Source organism: Malaya genurostris, chromosome 2 (assembly GCF_030247185.1).
Source record: "Malaya genurostris strain Urasoe2022 chromosome 2, Malgen_1.1, whole genome shotgun sequence".
NCBI classification, from domain to species: domain Eukaryota; kingdom Metazoa; phylum Arthropoda; class Insecta; order Diptera; family Culicidae; genus Malaya; species Malaya genurostris.
The window spans coordinates 46,363,578-46,382,986 of record NC_080571.1 but is presented as its reverse complement, the minus strand read 5'-3'; the positions used below and the strand labels follow the sequence as shown (position 1 = coordinate 46,382,986).

At 38.1% G+C, this 19,409-nt stretch overlaps 1 protein-coding gene across 3 annotated transcripts in view; it reads right to left on the bottom strand.

Annotated features, from left to right (window-relative positions):
• Positions 1–19,409, bottom strand: part of LOC131427288 (furin-like protease 1) — a 664,527-nt gene that overhangs the window by 452,060 nt on the left and 193,058 nt on the right. For 2 of the 3 annotated variants that reach the window (XM_058590335.1, XM_058590336.1), the window contains one exon: positions 4,653–4,839. The exons of the other annotated variant lie outside the window; for it this stretch is intronic. The gene's annotated coding sequence lies outside the window, so the exon portion shown is untranslated. The remainder of the gene's footprint in view (positions 1–4,652; positions 4,840–19,409) is intronic. 3 annotated transcript variants of the gene reach the window in all.

Below are 19,409 nucleotides of genomic sequence, written 5' to 3'. Positions count from 1 at the left end.
ATTGCAAACTTATCGCAATGTCATCGTTGCCAAGGCTTCGGTCATGGAACCAAAAATTGTCATATGGACATACGGTGTTTGAATTGTGGTAAATCGCATTCGAAAGACGTTTGTCCAATCAATGAAACCACTGATAAATTTTCATGTTCAAATTGCGATGGAAATCATAAATCCAATTATTTGAAATGCCCTGTCAGGGAAAAAATTTTAAACGCTCGTTCGCTTAGACAACAAGTCAAATCAATGGCCTTAAATTTACAGAACATACCTGAAAATCCAAAAAAACCGTTACAAATGCCACGCCTAATTCTTCTAAGGCACTTATTTCTTCGAATTTAAAACAAAAAACAACATAAAAACAATTTATTGACAGGTAGATCGACCATATACTATAGTTATATTAGTATAACAGGTAGAAATCTACCACTTAATTCTTCTAATGTAAATAATCGAAACACAGGACCGCCTTGCAGTTCATCTTCTAACGAAAACAATTTATTAATAGATAGATCGGCCATATCATCTTCTTCTAATGGCAGTTCTAATGGCAGTCTACCTACAAATATTCCTTCAATGCCATTCGCGTCTTTAAATGAAGTTGATTTAGGCGATCAACTACAAGATCAACTTTTTCAAATGATCATCCGAATGAATTCGACTTCATCACTTTTTGAAGCATTTCAAATTGGATGGCAATTTGCAAATAATAATATAATGAATTTAAAATATAACAGTGATGTTAAATAATTATTTGAATATTTTAAATTGGAATGCTCGATCTTTGAAATCGAGTGAAGATGAATTTTATAATTTTCTCAAAGTTCACAAAATTCATATTGCCATTGTGACAGAAACTTTTCTTAACCCAAATGTCAAATTGAAAAGTAATCCACATTATGTGGTTCATCGATTTGACAGGTTTACTGGGATCGGTGGTGGAGTTGCCATTTTTGTCCAACGGCAAATTAAACATCGAATATTACTTTCTTTCATTACTAAAGTTATTGAAAGCTTGGGAATCGAAGTTGAAACCATTCGTGGAATTTATTTCATCGCTGGAGCATATTTGCCATTCCAATGCACCGGCGAACAATTAAATTTCTTTAAAGGCGATTTGCAAAAACTCACAAGATATCGATCGAAATTTTTCGTAATAGGGGACTTGAATGCAAAGCATGTTTACTGGAATTTTAGGCAAAATAACAGTAATGGTAAAATACTTCATAATCAACTCTCAGCTGGTTACTTCACAGTTCTTCATCCCAGTAATCCGACTTGTTTCTCTTCCGTGAAAACCCCGTCTACAATTGATCTGGTTCTAACGGAGCAAAGTCACATTTGTAGTGTACCGATTACTCATGCTGACTTTGACTCAGATCATCTTCCTGTAACATTCAGACTTTCCAACGAAGCTTTAATTAATCCAATTAGTTCTATATTCAACTATCATAGAGCTAATTGGTTGGATTACAGATCTCACATTGAAAATCATGTGGATCATGAAACTATTTTAGAAAATTCTGCGGACATCGACACAGCAATTGATAATTTGAATCATTATATTATCGAAGCTAGAAATCTTTCAGTTCCCAAAGCTCCAACTAAATTAAATTCTCCTATCATCGATGACAATCTTCAACTGCTCATTCGGTTGAAGAATGTTCGTCGACGACAATATCAACGTTCTCGTGATCCTGCTATGAAAAACATAGTTAAGGATTTACAAAAAGAAATTAAACATAGATTTACTCTTTTGCGAAATGAAAATTTCGCTAAAGAAGTTGAACAAGTTAAACCATATTCTAAACCTTTCTGGAAACTTTCTAAGGTTCTTAAGAAACCTCAGAAACCAATTCCTGCTCTCAAGGAAGGAAATCAAATACTTCTTACAAATGGTGAAAAAGCTCAAAAACTTGCTCAGCAGCTCGAGAGTGTCCACAATTTTAATTTAAACGTTGCGAGCCCTATTGAAAATGAAGTCTCACTGAAATATGATCATATTGCAACCCAAGTGTTATCACAAGATGACATTATTGAGACGAATTTTGATGAAATTAAATCAATTATTAGAAAACTTAAAAACATGAAGGCTCCTGGTAATGAAGGAATTTTCAATATTCTTATGAAAAATCTTCCCGATGTTGCCTTGAAACTCGTGGTTAAAATTTTTAACAAGTGTTTTTCATTAGCTTACTTCCCAAAAAGATGGAAAAAAGCTAAAATAATTCCTATTCTCAAACCTGATAAAAACCCAGCAGAAACATCAAGTTATCCACCAATTAGCTTACTTTTTTCTATCAGTAAACTTTTTGAAAAAAATATCTTGTTGAGAATGATGTCTCATATAAATGAGAATTCAATTTTTTTACCAGAGCAGTTTGGATTTCGTTATGAACATTCAACTACTCATCAGCTTGTCAGAGTAACGAACATGATAAAAGCAAATAAATCTTCTGGGTTATCATCAGGTTAGCTATCGGAATTGTAAATCTGAATTGCTACCCGTACGAGCCGGTGTTCCGCAGAAAATATTATACAAGATTGGAGCTACGCTCGAACAGCTTCAATCTTGTATAATATTTTCACTTCTGATCTTCCAAATCTACCCGTTGGTTGTCAGAAATCGCTATTCTGCGACGACACAAGTCTGTCAGCCACGGGTAGAAATCTAAGACTGATCTGCAGTCACCTACAAAGTAGTTTAAATATTTTTAGTGATTATCTGTCAAAATGGAAAACTAAACCAAATGCAGCAAAAACGCAATTAATTATCTTTCCTCATAAGCCAAGAGCTTCTTTTCTTAAACCAAACAATAAACACAAATTGAATGGCTTGGAATTGACATGGTCTGATCAAGCTAAATACTTAGGTTTAACGTATGACAAAAAAAACTCACTTTCAAGAATCACATTGAAGGAATCCAGGCAAAGTTTAATAAATATATTAAATGCTTATATCCTCTTATAATAAGAAATTCTAAGCTCTGTCTAAAAAACAAATTGTTAATTTATAAACAAATTTTCAGACCAGCCATGCTTTATGCAGTACCAATTTGGTCAAGCTGTTGTTCCACCAGGAAGAAAACGCTTCAAAGGATTCAGAATAAAATTCTGAAAATGATTTTGAATCGTCCTCCCTGGTTTAGTACAAATGAGTTACATAGACTCACAACTATAGAACCATTAGATGTAATGTCACATGATATCATAAGCAAATTCCGACAAAAATCGATGTTAGTAAGTTAGTATATAAGTTCCTTTTCCCCATTGCACAATACAATTAGGTTTAGAATTTTCCCTACACAAAAATCTCAGGATCAGCAAATGATGTCCTCATGGTAACAACCAAATCATGTGTATAATAGGGCTGAAAAGTCACCACTTGTGGCTGAACACCCAATTTAAATCTTAATAATTTAATTTTAACTCATATTCCAATAAATAGTTATTAAAAAAAGGGTGAATAGGCCTAGAAATCAAAATAGAATAGGCGGTCGGTCTTCTGTTTCAATAGACTTCGCCACAATGTTATGAATAGTGATGCTGCTCAGATAGAAACAAATCCATCCAAATCGGCGCTCGAACATGCCGACGGTCTCATGTAACTTATAATTGAATCTTTGATATTGATATTACTCTTACAACGTCCAATATCATTGCTTGGAGAATCGAACAAAGCAAAACTAATTTTACAGTAAATCAAACTCTGCATCGCTACGAATGGAACCCACATAACCCATTGAAATGATTTACTTAAAATTAGTTCTTCTGCTCTCGTGCATACGAGGCTCGATTCTTCTCGAAACTGAGAACCGACCCGGTGTGCTTCAATCGACGAGTATAATGAACAATCGACAACAACCAGGCACAGACGTTGCCCTGCCTGCGGTTTTGTGGAAAATCGAGCAGTCGATGGAAAAACAACAGAAAAGGAGGAGGTAGAAAGAAACAAAACAACAAAAAAAAAAAAAACAACCGGCAACGCTCCATTGAAGGGCAGCAATTCATTTGCACTTCTAGGGGCATTCAGGTTATATTTCTCCCGTCTATTGCTCGGGTCCCGTCTCGTTCAACGAATCGAGTGGCTGTGGCCCGTAGTTCTACTTCTCGACCCCAACCCCGGCACTCGTCATGGGATCGAACCGGTGCACCAAAGACCTGTTCGTTGTGGTTGCTGTTATTCTGGTTCATTCACGAGAAGTGCAATATTTCAGTTCCATCCATATGCTTCTTCGTGCCCCCATCAGCTTGTGCCTGTTTCTGCCTATACAAACTGGAAACCACTTTTGTTTAGTTCTTCCATCAAACGATAGTACGCTATTTTCACACTCATATAAGTAAGGCGAACGGTTCTCGCTTCATTTCCCCGCCTAACACTTAGCGAAACGCCTTAAAGTTGTGGCACCGGCTTCGACTACCCTCTTGGAGATGATCTCTCAAGTGGTCCGAAGATCGCAGTTGCTCTAGAAAAAACATTGCGTTATCAGGAGTTGCGTCACTGAATGCGCATTGATTGCATAGAAATGGAGCGTTTCTGATGTGGCCTGCCTACTGAAGATGGTCATCGAGCTCACTGAAACTGTCACGTTGATGAAGTGGATGAGAAAATGTTCCTAAACCTATTCATGTTATGTTCGACCAAATAGACTTACTCAAGCGTAACGGGAGCCAAGGATCGTCAATCACGATCACCTTATTTGAGTGAGGAAAAAAAACCAGTCCATCCGAAGTTCCACCATAGATTGCCATTAAACGGCCAACTCAACCGCACCGAAACGGCTCATTGCTCATCCTGCTCCTGTCCCGAATCGAAAGCCCAAGCTGCAACATATTATTTACCTGCAAATAGAAGCGCAGAGAGAAAATAAACAGAAATATCATTAATATTAATTCGTCGAATAACGATAACGACGACGTTTCGGTAAGGCACATCATCATCATCATCATCGTTGTCGGTGTGCACCACCACAACGGTAATAATAAGATATTCATTCGACTGGAAGATGCAAACCAACCGGCCGAGCTTTCATCATCCCAGCTGATCACCACACCATCAACGAATTTCGCTAGAAACCGTGCCCCCGATAACCCACAGCAAAGTGCTGGAGAGTACCGAGACACAGTCCACCGCGAAAGATGAGCATTTGCATAGATATGGAAAATGCCCTCCGGCAGGACCTGAACTTGGTGATCAACCACACCACAAAACCCCGCCGGCTGCGTTGTCTGCAACGGTTTTTCGTCCTTTCTCTTTCCCACAGGTACATCGGGGTAGTTGCGTAGCAGGCAAAGACGAAAACACCCGGACGTTCTAAGAAGAAACTGTTGAACCCCGTGAAAAGTATGTTCTAACTGTGCGAACGAGAGGAGCGGGAAAGTGATTTCAATTACGCTTTTCCTCGAAACGACCCCGGCGAATCGCACCACCCAGCGAACAATTTCACACTACATAAAACGAACGGAGAACATTTCAATTAGCCAATCGGTGACAAACAAATCTCCCGTTGTTCTACGGGGTATTTTTACACCCGCCGGGTTGGGGGGGGGGGGGTGGTGGTAAGAACACCCACTTTCGATCCAGGCACCGGCAACGGGAGTTCTACGCTGAAATATGATAACAGTAATTTAAAATTCAAGAGCCAACCAGCTTGGAAAAAGTAAACACTAAGCGATTATTTGCGTTAGGGTAATGTGACTATTGGAACGGAATGCAAAACGAAAATGGTAATCTCGGTGATGGTGTTTGAGTATGAAACTGCGCAAAAACCAATTTCAGTTGCATTATTCTTGTCTGCAAAACGATTCAGACTCCTTTTTGGATTGACAGATGATTCGGTGTAAAACAAACTAATTTCTTTCAGATGATTGAATATTCATTTCATTTACAGAAAGGTTTGAGGAGTCAGTTTTTATGGTATTTGAAAAGTCACATCAAAATCATTACCATCATATATCATCACGAAACTGAATACGCCATATCTCCACGAAAAACACTTGTCACATACGAAAACCACATGGTAACTTGTCATTTGCTGTGCGACTGTGAAAACGAAACCCTTTAAGAATAACACTCACTGGAATGTGGCGACAAACCCCTCCTTCCCTTTTCGTAGATTTTCCTAGACTCAATTCGGGTATTTTAGGGAACGTACCACTGTAGGTAGACTTCCGAATTATATTTCGCGCGAAAACCTTATTCGACGAAATTTTTCTTTGTCGCCACTTACTTCACTATGGGGTGCCTTTTCAAAATTAGCCATATGGAAGAATGGGCAGAACTTAATCGTGAATATCTCGACTTGTATTAACGGCAAAAAAAACATAATTCTTCCACCATTTCATCAAAAATATGATCAGGAATTTAGGATAATATTTTTAACAGAGTGAAATAACCACAAACAACTCAAAAATTAAATTTTCTAAAACTTTGAAAACAACGCGAAAAACTCTTGACTTTTGCTTGGCTTTTTCGCGCAAGGACGACGATTTTGAGGTAGTCAGGAACATATCCCCATCTGAAACCTTGAAAAAACCTCAAACGCTCAGGTAGCAATTCTCATTCGCATTCTGAAAAAGGATTCTGGAACTATATTGCGGAACTGATTACAGTTTCGAAATGGTAGTTCTAGAATTGCAACTGAACTCTGAGTCTGCTCTTAGTTCTAAATATAATTCTTGAACTCAGGTCCAGTTCCTTATTCCAAAATTCTTCTATTCGGTTCATTTTAGAATCATAGTAATACTCCCAAAGAATTAAAGACTGTCCCAGAAAGTATGGACGTACTTTGATTTCGCTGTAAATAATTCACAAGTGTTAAATATTCAAATTTTATTCGATATACTGATAATATTAGACTACAACAACAGAATATTATTCTCAACATTTACTACTTAGCCATTGTAGACTAGCTGGCGCACCTTTTTGCGAACGTTACTCATTAAATTTCGTACAGACTTCTTGGCTAATGCCCAAAATTCCTCAATTGGTCGAAGTTGTGGGCAATTTGGTGCATTCATGTCTTTTGGGACGAAAGTGACATTTTTGGTAGTATACCATTCTACCGTTGATTTCGAGTAGTGGCAAGAAGCAAGATCTCGCCAGAAAACAATAGGATCCTTGTGGCTTCGAACCATGGGTTCGAACCTGTTCATTGAAGCAGTGGTGATGAATGGTTTCGAAATCCTACCGCAGCTACAAATTGTTTGCCAGACCCTAGCTTTCTTATCAAATTTTTCGACTTCAATCGATGTCTCGGACTGGTTTAACACTTGCCCTTCTCGCACCGTATAATATTTGTAAGGATTTGTAATCGAGTTTCACGTAGGTTTCGTCGTCCATGATTATGCAGTTCAAATTTCCAGCAAGAATCGTATTGTACAGCTTTCGAACCCTCGGCCTGATCGATGCTTCTTGTTTCGGACTACGTTTTGGTTGTTTCTGCTTCTTATAGGTTCGAAGATTCAAACGTTCTTTTGCACGAAAAACATTTGACTTCGAAGTGCCCACTGTTTTGGCCACATCCCGAACTGAAACCTCCTTCTTTTGCTCAGTATACGTTTATCCAACTCAGGGTTAGCAGGACCTTTTTTTCGACCCGTTTTCGGTTTATCCTCAAAGGTGTTATCCTCACCGAACTTCCTGATTGCATTTCGCACGGCTTTTTCACTTACTCCTTCCATTTTTGCTATCTTTCTCAGTGACAGTCCGCGTTCTGTGCACCATTTGTACACAATTTTCGATGTTGTTCTGCTGAAAGTCCACGCATTTCAAAACAAACTAATGAAAACGAATAAACAACTGCACAAGTGGTTAGAAAAGAGTCTAAACAACAGGACGCAGCCATAAAATTGACAGATTCTGAACCATTGCGAAATGGCAGTGGTTTTTAGTTGCGTCCATACTTTCTGGGACAGTCTTTATGCGACGTTTTACTGTACTCTATGTAACCCATTTTGGTAGTCGTGGCGGGAAATCGTCTTCAAATTTCAGAGCTCAGTTCCGGAATATGGGTTTAGCATTCAGAACCTGCGTGCTGAACTGGATTCTGGAAAAAGATTCCGGAACTGATTTCAGTTTCGAAATTGTAGTCTACTAAAATCCATCTGAATTCTGAGTCTGTTCTAAGTTCTTAATCTAGTTCTTGAGCGCAGGTTCAGTTCTTAATTCCAGAATTCTTCAAATCGGTTCTTTTGTCCTGAATGCGACTTACTTTACTATGGGGCGCCTTTTCAAAATTTGCCAACTTTACCACGAATATCTTTTGAACTTTGAACCCAACAACATATTTTCTTTCTACAGGCTATCGGAAATATGAACAGGAATTCGTGATTGAATTTTCAACAGCGTGAAAAAACCCTAAAAATAATTGAAAAACAAAGTTTTCTAAAACTTTTGGAAATAATGAGGAAAATTCATCACGCTTGCTTGCCTTTTTCGCATCCGGACGACGGTTTTGAGGTAGTCAGGAACATATCAGAATCAACTGAACAAATAGAAAAGGTTATCTTTGAATAAAAACCGTTCATTTCTCTTATTGCTACAGACAACAAACCAAGTATAAAGCGTGAAACGCTCAGGTAGTCCTCTCATTTGGACTTCGGTCGTCAGGAGGAGCAGTCGGCAATGAAAGTAGACCTTTTGCGTGGTGTAAAGCCTCAAACGCTCAGGTCACAGAGCCAGTTTTCAGGATAATTTGATTAGCTTTGTGCAATTTTCGCAGTGCGAAACTCGCAACAGTTTTTAATATCTTAGAGAATTACACAATTTAGCCCTTCTGAATGTCAGAAATTTATCTCGTACGGCATTTTGATAACTTTTTTCACTGAAATATTTAAATCCGAAACGAAATAATTGACATCAAAATTCTGTATGTTTCTTTTTTAATTCTTTGGGTATGTATAATTGTGTACCCAAAGAATTATGCGTAATTTTTTTCACTATACTGTAACAGTTCGGCTGAAAAGTTCGTATCGTTTGATAGAAACACACATTTTTTGCCAAAATTCGTTTTTATTATTCAACATAATTGCCATCAGAGGCGATACAGCGATTATAGTGATCTTCCAACTTTTCGATACCATTTTTGTAGTACGATTTGTCCTTTGCCTCAAAATAGGCCTCAGTTTCAGCGATTACCTCTTCATTGCTTCTAAATTTTTTACCAACGAGCATTCTCTTGAGGTCTGAGAACAGGAAAAAGTCACTGGGGGCTAAATCTGGAGAATACGGTGGATGAGGGAGCAATTCGAAGCCCAATTCGTTCAATTTCAGCATGGTTTTCATAGACTTGTGACATTGTGATTGTGAGCTCACGCGGCACCCATTTTGCACAAAGCTTTCTCATATCCAAATATTCGTGAATAATATGTCCAACACGTTCCTTTGATATCTTTAGGGTGTCAGCTATCTCGATCAACTTCACTTTACGGTCATTGAAAATCATTTTGTGGATTTTTTTCACATTTTCATCGGTAACAGCCTCTTTTGGACGTCCACTGCGTTCATCGTCTTCGGTGCTCAGATGACCAGTACGAAATTTTGCAAACCACTTACGAATTGTTGCTTCGTCCGGTGCAGAGTCTGGATAACACTCATCAATCCATTTTTTGGTATCGCCGGCACTTTTTTTCATCAAAAAGTAGTGTTTCATCGACACACGAAATTCCTTTTTTTCCATTTTTTCACAATAACAAAAGTAGCTTCACTCAAAATGCTATATCTCACGAACTAATAATCAGACAGCTGTCAAATTTATACACGTATCTTTTGAGGGTTGGTACTAACTGAAAATGGTATGGTTTTAATTCTAGTGGCGCCCTTTCATAGAAACGATACGAACTTTTCAGCCGATCTGTTATACGGCACATTTTTCAACCACTTGTAGTTTGTCGTAGAACTTTCGGCTGATTTGCTATATAAAATGCATAGCACCGACTTAGAAACCATGAATGAAAGGTTCCTTTCAGAACCACCATTATTCTATCATAAAAAACTATACTGGTTATTTCGTAATATTTAATTGTGTGTCAGAATGTTTAATGTAACTAATCTGCACTTTAGTTTAGGAGTATCGTTTCAAATTCTAGTGGTGAAAAAGAGGAAAGCTTGCACAATTCACACAATCGATCAGCTAATTAATATTCGAAAGTATAAAAAAAGAGTGTCAGTTTTATTCGTATTCACGACATCCAGTTATGTCTCTGACATTACATACCCGTACTTTCGCTTAGGTTGATATGACTGTCAGTGACATCTGTACCAAGTGTCACGTCAAAATATTCAATGGTCTTCAGTAGACATAGACAGTCTTTCTGAAATATTGAAAGTGCAATCGGCGATTTTTACAATGAGTGAAATTATTCAACAAAGAAGTACCATAAAATTTTATGTTCGGAATCAAATTTCTGGCGTCGAAACGTTCAGAATGTGGCAAAAGGCCTTCGGTGATAATCAAAGACAGTCGAGAACGCATCACGTCTAAGCAAGTCAAAATAGAAGATAATGTTGACAGTTTCCTATGATTATCGAGGTGTGGTTCAACCCGAGTTCCTTCCGATCAGCCAAACTGTCAACAAGTAATACAATTTGAGTGATATGCGTCATTTACGCGAAGCTATTCGTAAAAAAGAGGCCGGAATTATGGGCCAATAACTATTGATTTTGGCACCACGATAAAGCACCGTCTCGTACTGCTTTGACTCTTCGTGATTTTTTCGCCAAAAATTCAACTAATTTCGTTCCGCAACCACCGTATTCGCCTGATTTAGCTCCGTGTGTCTTCTGGCTATTTAGCAAATTAAAACAACCGCTCCGGGGATACTGTTTTGAGTCAATTGAAGACATCAAACGAATCTCTACGAGCATTGAAGGCTATCGTGGAAATTGATTTTAGCAAATGTTTAGAGCAGGGGTTTCCAAAGTGGTCGATATAGACCCCTTGGGGTCAATATCCTTTTTGCGGGGGTCGACGAGGTCTAGAAATCGACCCCCTATTGTTTGATTTAAGTTGTCATTTGAAATATTTACGCTAAAAAAGTTGTGTTTATTTGACCATCCGCAGAAATTGGTAAGTATTTTACATAAATATTAAAGAAGCAAGAAATTGTATTTTCGAAAGAATTTGTTGATGGGGGTCACACGCCTAAGTTAATTTTAGTGAAAGGGTCCATGACCCAAAATAGTTTGGGAACCCCTGGGTGAGAGGATTGGAAACAACGTTACCACAATTGTACTGAGAGGGACACAAAAGACTTAAAAAATAAAGAAAGAATTTTGAAACTATGAACCAAGTCTTACTATTTTTTACCCACAGTAGTATTAGGGGTATCAATAAAATGCAACATTAAAAGTATTGTCCACCGCTAGCCACTGTTTTTTCACATCTTTCTGACATCTTTCGAGGATAAAAAATTCGATCGGTTTGGCCGGAATCCACGAATCGATCCATTTTTTTGACTTCATCATAATTGGAGAAGTGGTGGTCCAAGCCATGCTTCATCGACCGGAAAAAATAGTAATCAGTAGGAGCAATGTCTGAGCTAAAAGGCGGATGGGGTAGAACTTCCCATTTGAGCCTTTCTAAGTATGTTTATACCTTCTGTGCCACATATGCCACATTGTTACGACATGGACTAAGAAGCCCCGGGCATAACAAAGAAAACGTGGATTTTTTACCGTGAAAACTTTTTTTATTCTTTAGTATAATCTCCATTTATAGCGATACACTTGACCTTCCATCATTTTGATGGCCTTTAAAAAAAAGATTTGTCAACGCGTTCCATTTCTGCAATGACCTCAGCAGAAATTTTCTTTCCGTGAAGAAACCTTTCCATGTCTAGAAATAGATAAAAGTCGCCGAGGGGCCAGGCCTGGAGAATACAGGGGATGGTGAACCAATCCGTACCGCAAATCATTCAAATTCACCGTTGCTTCTATGCATGAATGATCTGGTGCGTCTTTTAACATAGCTTGATGAAAACTAGGATTCGTTTGACACGAACAGCTGTTATTCAGCTGCCATCTAGAGGCCTGTTCTCTAAAAAAATTCTTCAATTCATACGGCACCCAATTGTCCACCTTTTGGATCATTCCCTTTTTTTTTAAGATAGGCAAAAGACTGACTGTCTGACACTCCGAGTAATTTTGTAATTTTTTTTTTTTGCGTTTGCAACGGGTCTTGATCGAGCGATTCCTCCAATTTTTTAAACTTTGGTGGAACTCTGGCTCGTTCTTTGTTTTTCAAATCAAAATTAAGTTAGGTATTGAAGTTTCCTAATGAATTTAATTTTATCGAAATTCGTCTCCTTTAGCCTTTATCGACCTCCTTTAGCAATACTTGATTTTAAATATGAACATATTTCAGTGGAAATTCTTTTTTCAATAGAAATCAAAACACTAAATCTAAAATTGTGGACATTCGAGAACTACTCAGTAAGTTTGTGAAATTTTTCAGGGTTTGTAAGAAATATTTGATCACTTGTCCAATCGGTAAACTTTTATTCTCTCAACGTTGGCAACACTTTTATACACATTCTGTCAAATGTTGACGCATATCGTACGATTAGTTTTTGTTTGGCGTCTATACAAAGAAGTAGAAAAATTTTCGTGTGGCGATTTTGATAATGGATGAAAATTTAGAACAACGTGCGTGCATCAAATTTTGTGTTGCAAATGGATTTAAGTGTTCCGAAACGTTGAAAATGTTAGAAAAGGCCTTTGGTGAATCGTGTCTAGGAAAAACACAGGCATACGAGTGGTATAAACGCTTCAAAGGTGGTCGTACAAGCTTGGATCATGATGAGATCCCTGGCCGCCCAACAGCATCTGTTTTTTTTTTTTCGATATTCGTGGTGTGGTGCACTATGAATTCCTTCCGAACGGTCAAACGGTTAATAAGGAATATTATTTGGCCGTTATGCGTCGTTTGCGTGAGGCCATTCGCAAAAAAGGCCAGACTTATGGAAGGAAAACTCATGGATTTTAAACCACGATAATGCGCCGGCTCACACAGCGTTGGTTGTGTCACAGTTTTTGGCCAAAAACTCAACCAATATTATCAACCAAGCACCGTACTCTCCAGATATGGCCCCATGTGACTTTTTCCTCTTCCCCAGACTCAAATTGCCATTGCGGGGAACGCGACCATAGAGACCATAAAAGAGAATTCGCTGCGTGAACTAAAGGCCAAAGAACAAATTGGATTTATTATTACCTCATTGGAAATTCTGAATGTTGAAGAAAGGTGATGTGAGTCAAAATCAACATGAGTAATCAGTTTACTACAAATGTGACTTTTATCTGTTACCACCTGATCTGATCAATTGTAGAGGGGTTTCTCACGGAAGAGAAACAAGTCGGATTATTAGGATTAAAAACTGAAAAATAATCGGCACAGAGTTGATTATGTTGTTTTTCCATTCCGGTTATTACGCCAACAACTCTACTGAACATATTTTGCATTTAGGTTCCTTATCACGAAAAATTTGCATGTGGGGTTTTTGCAAATTGTCTTTAAAGGAATTTATTTGTTTACAAGTAAGTTGCTTCTCAATTCGACACTTGGCTTAAGAAACGTTTCTGTCACAATAGCAGTATAAAGTTGGTGAGCTTCGAAAAAATTATAAAACTCGTTTTCACTCGATGTTGAAGATCGAGCATTCCAATTGAAAATAATTATTTAACATTGATTGTGAACGATTTTTCCGGTGCTTCCGGAACTGAAAGCCGGAGAATACTACAGCCCAAACCGATTCGCTTGGCTGTCAACTGACAAGATCAGTCGACTGGAATTGATTTGAGCCCAGTTTGAAATATACTTTCATGTTTTGCAACACCGCTCTGTGTAACGAAAAAAGTGAAGAAGTAATTTGAAATTGATATTTTTACCCTAAACACCCTGTAATTCCGGAACCAGACGTCGGTTCAAAATAAAATTCAGGAACTTTGTATGAGACAGTTATACCTTTCATTTTAATCTAAGTTAATCTAAGTCAGGGGTGTATCGAAAAGTAGTTAGCAACATTGATTATTGAATAAAAAAGCGAAAAGAACATATTTCGACATCAGTTTTCGATATATTGTAGAAAAATTACATTTTTATGCATTTCACTTATTATATTGAAGAAAATCCTAGTTTCTATGAAACGCTCGCATTTTGGACTTGACATTCTTCATTAAATTCTGCACAGTTACTTTTGTGACTTTCCTGGTGGCAGCTGTCCAGTTTTTTTTAACTCCTGCATGTTTTGGGACACTGTACCTTCCTTCCGAAAGGGCCGCTTGACAATTGCCCAATACCTTTCAATTGGCCGAAGATCCGGGCAGTTCGGTGGGTTGATGTCCTTTTCCACGAATTGTATAATATTTTTTGACAACCACTGTAGAACGGAGTTGGCGTAGTGGGCTGAAGCCAAATCCGGCCAGAAGAGAGGAGGAGCCTTATGCTTTCTGTACAGTGGCAGCATTCTCTTCTTCAAACATTCTTCCTCGTACACCTTGGCGTTAATTGTGCCCTTCGTGAAAAAAATCGACGACCACAAACCATAGGTACAAATTGCTTGCCATATCAACACCTTCTGCCCAAACTTTTCCATCGCCACCGTGGTGTCAGAGTCGTCCAGGTCCTGGTACACCGATTTCGTATAATATTGCGGTCCGGGCAGCGTTCGAGAGTCTTCCTTGGCGTAGGTTTCGTCGTCGATCAGGATGCTTCCGTCTTTAATCTGTAGAATCCGGTTATACAGTTTTCGCGCTCTTGTTTTGGCCTGAACTTGATGTACCAGAGACTTTTTCGGCACCTTCTGTTTCTTGTACGTTTTCAGGGAGTTCCGAACTTTGATCCGTTGAATCATCCCGATGCTGGTGTTGAACTGCTTGGCCAAATTCCGCGTCGACGCCGATGGGTTTTTCCTGATGTACTCAACCACTTTTAAGTCCCGGTCGGGCTGGCTGGAACTCGTTTTCCTACCGGATCGGGGCAAATCCTTCATGAAAAGGGTCTTACCGAACTTCTCGACAATATTTTTGACACTGGTGTGGTACACTTTCACCCGTTTTACAATTTCGTTGTACGTGACACCTCTTTCTGAGCACCAAGTGTGCAGAATTTTCTTTCGCGTTTCCGGATCAATTCGACTCATCATTGAAACGATAAACCGTACCGGAACCAATCGATTGCGCAGCTGTTATTGACATGTAAACAAACATGTCACCGCAAAACACGTTGCAAAAAATTAAGCCATTTCAGAGTAATAACTGTTTGAATGTTGCTAACTACTTATCGATACACTCCTTAGAAGCCGGTTCAATCATCTCAGAGATAAGTTAGTGCATTTATATTCTTTTTTTTTGCACATACCACCCTGTAATTCCGGAACCGGAAGTCGGATTCGAAACAAAATCAGAAACCTTTGAATCCAAGTTTGTTGAAATCAGATCAGCCATCTCTGATATAATTGAGTGCACATCGTAAACAGTAATTTTGGTAGCTCAACGGCACAAAGCCTCGGTAACCCATTCCAAATGAGCAGCTACGAAATCGAAGGCAGTACACGAGTAAAACCGGAGCAGCATTTAGTGCCGCCACAATTCACCTAGTCGATACGCCAAGGTACAAATAATGGAATGATTTTACCCGTTATTTCGAAATTTCGAACAGTTTTATGATAGTCTACAGATATAGCTATGGCATCACTGGTAGCATCAGCAGGTGCTGTTGAGTCACAAAAGGAATCTTTGCGTAGACTGATAGACACAGCCATTCCGGAGCACTCGTATTTCTTTAGGATTGAGAGTAGATGAATAGCAACAAAAAAATTGGCTCCGTTAGTGGCAAGATGCAAGATCCAAACAAAACAAAGTTGATTTTTTGTGCTTCTTTATGAATGGACAAGCCAGTCAACAGGTTAAACCGTACCGTTGATTGTTCCGGAAGTGATGCAGAAAGCACGTATGTCACCACGTTTGCGAATCACCTGCTAGATCTGAAACTTCTTTGCAAATTTCGATATTTTATTCTTTCGAGCTTTAGTTTACTAACGAAATAAATTTGCCCAGGAAGTCGGCCTTGACGCATGTTTCGTTATCCATCTCGATTCAACAGTTTTCTGCACAAAATCGACTGACCATGTTGGATTTTAGTGACATCTCGATGTCAACATCTTTTTCAACAGTTCTTGAACTAGTGTACCTTCCAGGTCTTTTTACCCTCCATTGGACTACTTTTACGAACCTTCCATTCTTTTATTGAGGCGCACAGACGTACCTGGTAAGTTCTTATCACACGAGACGCAGTCGTATATGAAATTCCAAGTTTTTTAAATCCATGTCCATTGAGAATCTGGAATAAAAAATATCTAGGTACTGAATTGATGTACAAATAAGATTAATACATCAAATCAAAGGTAATTCATTGTACTTTAAGAAAAAAAATTACAATATAACACATTGCTCTTCATTTCTAATGAAATTTCGCACTTTCTTCTTGATTCCTCCCATCAAACGCTGCACATCTCCGGAGTCAACTTGCTTGGCATATTTCTTCCACATTTTGGTCATCTGATTCGCGTCCCGAACCGTAATACCACATTTCGTAAGCTTTCGCTTCATTATTTTCCAAAATCTCTCGATGGGTCGGAACTGCGGTCGATAAAATCTACGTTGTAAACGGGGTACCACTGAATGACTTCTCGACTGTAGTGGCAATCAAGCCAAAACTTCACGGGACCTTTGTGGGCTTTAGGAAAGGTAGTATGTGGTTTTTGATCCATACTTCCTTGTACAGCTTCCAGTCCATCGTGTTATTCGTCACGAACACTTTGGTTTTAGTTCCGCAGCTGCATATCCCTTGACAAATAATTAGTTTTTTTTTGGCAAAGTTGTCCATAAAAGCAAACATAAACTTCGCAGGAACATCTCCTCGTGCCGTCGCCATGTAGAATTTTTGGCCAGGAAGCTGTTCGAAATCCATTTCGACGAGAGTGAGTTTCACATTATGAAAGATTTAAAATTAAATAAACCATAGGTTATCGCGACAGATTTCAAGTTTCTCAACAATGCAATAGAATACATATGACTTTTTACAGTACTTACAGGGTGGCAAGTGAATAGGCGTTCTAAATTTCCCGGTTTTTCCCGGTTTTCCCGGTGCGCGAGACTAAAAATTTCCGGTTTTTTTAACATGTCCAAAAAAACATCGAGAGTTGAGAAACATGTATTTTTCGGGTATCTCCTTGGAACTACGATTAAAACTCTCATCCACAGTTTGTCCAAACGTTTATCTTCTGAACTAACAGTACCATCCAGCTTAATGTATTCCATCTTTATTTTGTCTTTTACTTCGCCAGTAACTTCAATGTAACAATAGGATTAAAACAAGAAACATATCTGGCCAACGGTGATGAAAGTGATCAGTCTTGCATTTCACGAAGGAATGAAGCATCAAAATTCTTGCAATTTTCTTGAAAAATCAACACAATTTTTTTTTAAACTTCTTGCTTTTTTCCAATAATGCTTTCACATCATATTCGACGATTATTGGTGGTGTTTTGTAGTTTTCCAGCAATATCATCAGTTATTTGAAAGCCTAATGATGAAAAATTCAATTTAAAGTCTTACAATTAAAATAATTATTTTTCGAACTATTCAATCTTTTTCAAGACTACCACTGAATCAGTCTTTTAAAGGAAAATCAGTCCTTCTTAAAACTTATGCAAGTTAGGAGTGTATTCTAGAAATGGGCAAAACCGTTAATTTCAAAAAACTGTTGAAAACTTGATAGTTGTACCGAAAGAATTAGTTCTACTGAACCGTTTTTTCGTTTTTCTGAAACTTTGTATGTTTCTTCGAAAATAATATGAGAGCTATAAATTATATTTTGTAGTTAACAGATTCAATAATAATAAAGTCTTTTTGCATGTGTTCGCGAAATTCTACCAAATTACTCAAACCAGCAAACGTTTTGAAAAACTATTCTATTGAGAAGAACAGTGAGCTATCGTTCTTCAATAGAGAACTCCAGTTTACTCAATCTTCGAGGAAAACTAGTTCTGTTGGACCATACGCGGACTGACCATCTCTAGTGTATTCCAATTTTTTTTTAGTTTGGTATAGTATAAGGTTGAAAATTAAAAATGAATGAACTAAAGAACAACACTCCTCCCGCAAACCCGATTCCTTTTAACAACCAGTCGCGTCTCGTGACATAATTTACGGGTTGTGCACTGCTTATATGGTATGATATCAGAACCATTTTGACGTTGCAACTGAGACAGCAATTTGTTTTCAACTACCATAAGCATAAGCCACCGAAGCCTCTCCTGAACGTGTGCATACAAGTTCTCACAGAGCCTATTTGGCCAGTTGTGCAGTGCACGAGGTGCACATGAGGACGTGCAGTGCACGAGGTGCACATGAGGACGAATCGACTCTGTCGATTTTGTGAATCCTATTGAAATCAATACCAAGATAACTAAACTAGTATTGTCACAATGACATTACTGAGACAAATTTGAGTGAAATTAGGGAGATTATTGGCTGGTAACTAAAAACACGGCCTCTAAGATTTCTTAAAAAAATTATCAAACAAACATGTTACTTGATGTTACTTTTACCATTATGCATAATTATTCTGAAATTTGAAGAAAAATACTAGAAAAGGTCTTAAGTGAAAATGACAGTTCCTCTTTCTTTATTCTCTCTTTCGATTATTATGGTCCTACAGGCAATCATTATATCTTACACTTTGCATAGAATAACGACTGAAACTATCAACTTTCGACCTGCTTTAAAAAAAATGTTGGAAAATACAGTAATAATTGAGAGAGAAAATAAACAAAGAAAACTGTCATTTGCACTTGGAATCATTTCTAATAACAGTTCGGCTGAAAAGTTCGTATCGTTTAATAGAAACACACATTTTTTTGCCAAAATTCGTTTTTATTATTCAACATAATTGCCATCAGAGGTGATACAGCGATTATAGCGATCTTCCTACTTTTCGATACCATTTTTGTAGTACGATTTGTCCTTTGCCTCAAAATAGGCCTCAGTTTCAGCGATTACCTCTTCATTGCTTCTAAATTTTTTACCAGCGAGCATTCTCTTGAGGTCTGAGAACAGGAAAAAGTCACTGGGGGCCAAATCTGGAGAATACGGTGGATGAGGGAGCAATTCGAAGCCCAATTCGTTCAATTTCAGCATGGTTTTCATCGACTTGTGACACGGTGCATTGTCTTGATGAAACAAAACTTATTTCTTCTTCCAATGAGGTCGTTTTTTTTTAAATTTCGTCCTTCAAACGCTCTAATAACGCTATTTAATAGTCACTGTTGATGGTTTTTCCCTTTTCAAGGTAGTCGATGAAAATTATACCATGCGAATCCCAAAATACAGACGCCGTAACCTTACCGGC